We start from the raw sequence: 6,371 nt of genomic DNA on the forward strand, positions 1-6,371 counted from the left end.
AGTCACCTATGGTAATGGGGGCTGGGGGGGCTGCATGTTTTCTGGAAGCCCACAACCATCTTCAGAGCGTTTAGCTCTAGTTGCTCAAGTGATCTTACTGCACCAGGTCACCAGATTGTGAATTTCCCCCCTGTAGGGGGACTCATCCTCGCCTGAGATGAGTCCAACAAGGGTGGTGCAGTCTGCAAACTTCAGGAGTTTGATGGACTTGTGACTGGAGGTGAAGCTGTTGTTGTGCAAGGAGAAAGGCAGAAGGGAAATGACGGGGGGAACTAGTGATGATGGTCAGAAAGTCAGACCTTTTTCCCCAGCTTCATGTTCTGCTTCCTGTCAGACAGGAAGTCTGAGATCCACCTACAGGTGCAGCTGAAAGAATCCACAAACAGGATCCTGTCACAGGCTCCTGAGGAGCCAGGTACTTGAGGATTAAATTAATCAACAGACATGTAGTCTCTGTAACTGCAGGGGGACGGTGAGGGTTTTGAGGTGTGACAGGACAATGTGCTCAAAAGACTTCATAACAACAGAGGTCTTTAGTCCTGTAATCCTTTTTATGGGGGGGGGGGGGGGGACTGCGATTAGGGACACAAAGTTCGATATTGACCAACGAGCATGAAAAGATGGACAAAAGACCACAGTTTGATGTAAAAAGTCTATATCTTTATTGTGTAATTCCTACTGATAAAACTGAGCAAAAACAAGGCTAACACTGGGGGAGAAGGGCAGAGAGTCAATTACATAAAGCGAAATTTAGGGCTATTTGTGGCGGGTTGCGTTAGTGGGCTTCTTTCCCTGCCAAAGGTCACAACAAAGACTGCTGCTCTATAGCTATCACCAGTTCTTGTTGGTTCCACACTTCTCTGATGTTGGGACTCTGTGATTCTTCAGAAATGGACCTAGCTGTCTCAAAGTTTAGCCACCAGCAGTAGCTCCAGGAAGCAGAATGGTTGATCTTTTACGAACATTTCAACCGAATTTGGAACATACCTTAGACATCCACCCGCATTAATTTATACAACTGCACAGTGAAAATTGCTTTAAAGTTACACATGCAAACATGGTGTGCACCTGAACACAGAAGGGGGACAGCAGAATGACTAGTGAGTGTGGGGTTGGTAAGAGTCTGCAGATTGGAGGTCACACCCAAGCACACCTGTACACCACAAGCCCATCACCATGCAATTAACCCTTGTGTTGTCCTCCCGGGTCAAAAACGGACAAGAATTTGACATTTTTGCCCCTTTTTCAGACTTTTAGTTTTCACTAATACCACCTTACTACCACTAGTTTTACAGTTTTTGGAATTCATGGTCAATAACCCTACTTTTTACAGAACTATACCTAATATTTGAGTTAAAAAGGCATAAATGATGAATTATTTTAACTAATAGTTAAGATCAGAGGAATGAAAGTGATCAGTTGCATTTGCAAAGAGCGTTGTAAGGAATCCAATCCATTTTTGTGGTAATTTGGTTAAAAAGAAACTTATATTTCAGACATAGACATTTTTTTAAAGGGGTTAAATTTGACCCAAGGACAACTGGAGGGTTAACACCACACCACACCACACATGGAGACCACAGCGATAACCTTCACTGACATGCACACACATATTAAAGCCAAGTCACAACACACACACTAGCTTGATGCAGATCTACCCTGTTGAAGCAGGCTGGTACGTGGCATGTCTCCAGTGAGGTGTTAAAGATGTCTATAAACACCAGACAAGAGCTCAGCACAGTGTCTTGTGGTGGAGAGAAAGACAGAGTCTGGTCCGGCTGCTTTGCGGGGGGTTCTGTCTTTTAAACAGCCTGTTAACTTCACTTTAGTGGATGTAAAGGGTTGTTGTTTTGGAAGGGAGGGGGGCTTTAATGTTAAGGTCCCTGCTGAGGTGGGGGAGATGGAGCTGGAGTGCTGGAGCTGGGATCATGGGGGATGGTGTTAGGACTGTCCAATTGTCATTCAATGTGGGTAAAGGCTCTGACACACCAACCTGACGGCCGACTGTCGGACTGATCATTCGGCACCCATCGGTCCAAAAAGTGCCTTGGACACACCAAAGCAGCTTGCGTATACGTTCTGCGCAAGACATATTATGTCTCCGTAACAGTAGGCGGCACTAATCTGTATTGTCGCCGAAAAATTAAAATCAGAAAAGACGAACGCGTCACGTGGGCCTGGCTTCTCCCGAATTTCTAAACCGACCATAATGGCGGCTTGTTCGAAATAGGATTCACCAAAATGTGTTTCTGAAAACAGTTGCTGAATCTGTCTGTTTTTTAGATCAACAAAGACAAAGATTTTCGTCCAATTTGGAGAGGCGTTCGTCCCGCTCATCCCGCTCGTCATTCCCGGTAAGTGTTTTAACAATGCATTGATTCTCTAGTTAAGGGCTTGCACTCCACCAATCAGATTGGTCTTTGAGTCCAACTGCTACGCCGCTGATTCAACAAGTCAATTAAACCAAAATTAGAGTTGATGGCTCCTCCGGCTGATGATGGCAGGAAACACACCAAGCAGACTTGAGTCACGACCTCGCCAGACTGACTTACGGCCGATTATCGGGTTGGTGTGTCAGTGCCTTAAAACTCAATCCGACTGTTTGCCCAGGTTGTTGATGGAATGGAGGTCTTAAGTTTCTAGTTTGTGATCTGTCTGAGGCCTCTCCAGACAAAAGCAGAGTCTTTAGCAGACGTCTTTTAGCATCTCTATCACTGCCTTGCTGAACCTGTAATTTGACTCTTTAAACATGTCCCTGTCCCCACTCCTAAACCACTTTTCCTTTAGCAGCCTGATCTGTCTGAGTGTTGCTGTGAACCAGGGTTTGTCGTAACTCACCCTGGTGCGTGATGGTACACAGCTGTCCTCTCAGCCATGTGTGCACTGTACCTCCTGCACATTGGCCTGTGGTGGAACGCAAACACCAACCACAATAAAATGAAGCAAACTCACTGTGGGAGTAGAAGGGTTTGCAGTTTGTGAAGATTGTTTGCAGTTTAGGAGAGCGGTGTTGTAAGACTGCTGTTCCATCATTACATCCGCCTCTGTTGCATACAAACAGATTACTCCACCTTTCTATTTGCCAGCTTGAAGCCTGCCAACTGCAATGCAAATACAGTATACAGTAGATCAACTAAGACTTTGTGATACACAAAACGACAGATCTAGAAAAGTCTCTTTTTTCCCCCACCAGCAGATGAAGTTCATACATTTTGCACAATGAACACACGATGGAAAGAAATAGCGTGGACTAACGTTGAGCAATAGTCCATGCCAAGTAATGATGGCCACTCGTTTCTCTTTACTTAGCTGATTGGTTCTTGCCTTGATATAATTTTCTAACAGTTGTCCAATCGGCTGTGTATCAACCTGACTTCTGCACAACACAACTGATGGACCCAACTCCATTAATAAGGCAAGAAAGTCCACTAATTAACCCTGCCAAGGCCCACCTGTGAAGTGGAAACCATTTCAGGTGACTGCCTCATGAAGCTCATTGAGAGAACACCAAGGGTTTGCAGCGCTATCAAAAAAGTAAATGGGGGGGTACTTTGAAGAAAGTTTTGAAGATTTCAGTTATTTCACACTTTTTTGTCAAGTACATAATTCCACATGCGTTCATTCATAGTTTTGATGCCTTCAGTGAGAATCTACAATGTAATTAGTCATAAAAATGAAGGAAACGCACTGAATGAGAAGGTGTGACCAAACTTTTGGCCTGTACTGTATGTGGCCAGGGATGTTATCAGGCCCAGCAGCTTTGCTTCCATTCATTCTCAGCAGGGTTTTTGTTACAGCTGCAGGAGATACAGTGGCAGGCCCCCTGGAGGTGGAGTAGACTTGGCAGCTGAGTCTTTGTTTAGGAGATTAAGCGAGCTAAGGCGATGCTGAGCTCATATGGCAAGCACACATGATGGGGGCGCTCCTGCTTTTGTACCCTCTGATGGTCTGGATTGCCTGCCTGCGATTCCTTTTCACCTGAACAATAGGCTCTGGATGGGGCCCTCACCTCTCCATTCATCCAAGCTTTCTGGTTGGGGAATGATTGTATTGTTGTTGTGATCATTACAAAATAGATTGGTGTGGTTCTGGTGGGTGGCACCATCTCTAACTATGTGGCAAAATAACAGCCGGTAACAAGACCTTATTGCATGGAGTGTGGGGTCTGGGAAACATTGTTGGTAAAGCTCTCAAATAAAAACATTGACCTTTACTTATCATTATCACACATTATTAATGCATATCCCAAAAGGCATTGAAGGGAGTTCAATTGTGGCAATGCATTGCATGTAGCAACCAAAACACAGAATTTGTTGATGCAGATTAATCCAAGGCTGCACCAATTTTCACAAGGTTTGTTAAAAAAATTTTAAGCTAAATTCTCTGACTTTACTCGGAAGCCGAGGGAGGGAATGACGTCACACCCGAGTTTCTCAAAAAACAGCGTGGCAACATGTCCACAGATAGAGAATGGACAGGACTGTGTGTATGACTGATTTAGTGAGACACTAATAACTAATAACACCAATAACTGCACGTGACTACAGCTCTTACAACTGTTGGTGCCAGGAGCAGCCATGTTGGATTTTAGCTGCTATACACACATCTCCATGCAGGAAACGTGCGTTTCGGCCTCTTCTGAGCTTTTTGTGATGTGTAAACCTTGTTTCTGTCATTTCAACAGGTTTACATTAGTTGGTGGTTGGCTGAGTTCCGAGCTCGGAAATCCGAGGTCGGGGGGGGGGGTGTTTCCAACTTTGACCTCGAAAAATGCATCTTCTGAGTACAAACGGAACTCACTATTACAATAATAGATGCCAAAGAATCACCACTTTCAGAGTGCAACATTAAAATAATCACCTGGTGCTTTAAACTACTGTGCTTTAACTTCCCAATCTTAAAAGGAATTACTTCATTTCTAGATCTTCACGTTTTTTTACATAAAACTTTGAAGCGCAATGAAAACACATAGAGTCAGACTGGTAAGACTACGCTTGAGTAAAACTGAAGGACTGGTCTCCCAAGTCTATAAAAACATTAATTTCAAATAACCTTAAGAAACTTACAGTCATGCTGGTCTGGGAAAGGGTATTAGAGTCTTGGTTTGGACTGGAAGTGACCTCCAAAATATGGTCTAGCCGTAAATGTAGCCCAGCAGTTCATCATGAATTTATGGTAAAAATAATAAATGTAATATATGTGCCTTTTCTGAAACAGGTAATTTTATGCAAATGTTTTAGACTCTATCCGAAACCTGGGAATTTACTGTTGAAGTTCTCAGGTTTATATTACATATTAATCTCACCTGTCCACTACTTTTTTTTGCCTATAGTACTGTAAGGATCTTTATCTGTCCTATCAACAGTGATGCAAGGTTAGTTATTCTTAAATGTCCAATGTGTAATGTGTTTAGTTGTTCATTATCAAAATCGGTGTTGCCCGTTCAAAAACTCGTCCTTTTTCCTGAATATTTACAACCACCATCAAATCCAAGTATTCCTTTGACTTGATATTTTACATTTCCATTTGTATGAACTGGGATCGACGGTCCATATTCATGCTCCATCTTTAGATACGTTAGCCGGTGAGGGACATACAGGACGTACTGCTCCTTTCACATTTTCTCTGTCGCATGATAAACTCCCAGCTGCTGCTAATGCTGCTAACGGGTAGCGTTGCTTCCCGACCCCTGCAAGTTAGAAGAAGGAGACACGGAGGACGACATGTCTTCAAAATCCAAGTTTCAGAAACAGGAGTCTTCTTCTTCTCCCAGAGAAAGAAAAAGGAGATTGAAAAGAGCAAAAGACAGGCTTTTTGAAGCGTGAAGGCTACCGTAGCTGTGATACGTACTCTGAACTGCGTTGCGCAAGAGAGTTGATTGATATATGATCTCAACACTAGACGGGAGAAATTCCTACACACTGGACCTTTAAACACTGACTGGACTCACCAAACCCAATAAGGCCAAACTTTGCTAATATATATACATTTTATCATCAGCAGTGAAATTAAATGGTGTAAATATGGAAATTGGTCAAAGGCCCTATCCTGTAAAGCACTAAATGGGACCTTACAAACACTTTTTGCTTGTCTGGCTGTGAAAACATGTGCACACAATTGTTATATCTCTACAGCTGAAATAGGATATGTGCGTGTATGTACTGTATATGTGTAGGTATGCGTGTTTGTGTACATAGATATTCATATATGAGAGATAGAGCGAGAGAGAGAATAGAGTAAATAGTCTTACATTTTCATTGAATACAACAAATCCTAATAATTCAAATTGAAATTCTAATTGAAAGAATCAAACTATAATAAAATCCAAATCACTGGCTATTGTACAAACCAAACAGTCTCTACACTAATAT

The sequence above is a fragment of the Etheostoma spectabile genome, chromosome 5, assembly GCF_008692095.1.
Source record: "Etheostoma spectabile isolate EspeVRDwgs_2016 chromosome 5, UIUC_Espe_1.0, whole genome shotgun sequence".
Taxonomy (NCBI): Eukaryota; Metazoa; Chordata; class Actinopteri; order Perciformes; family Percidae; genus Etheostoma; species Etheostoma spectabile.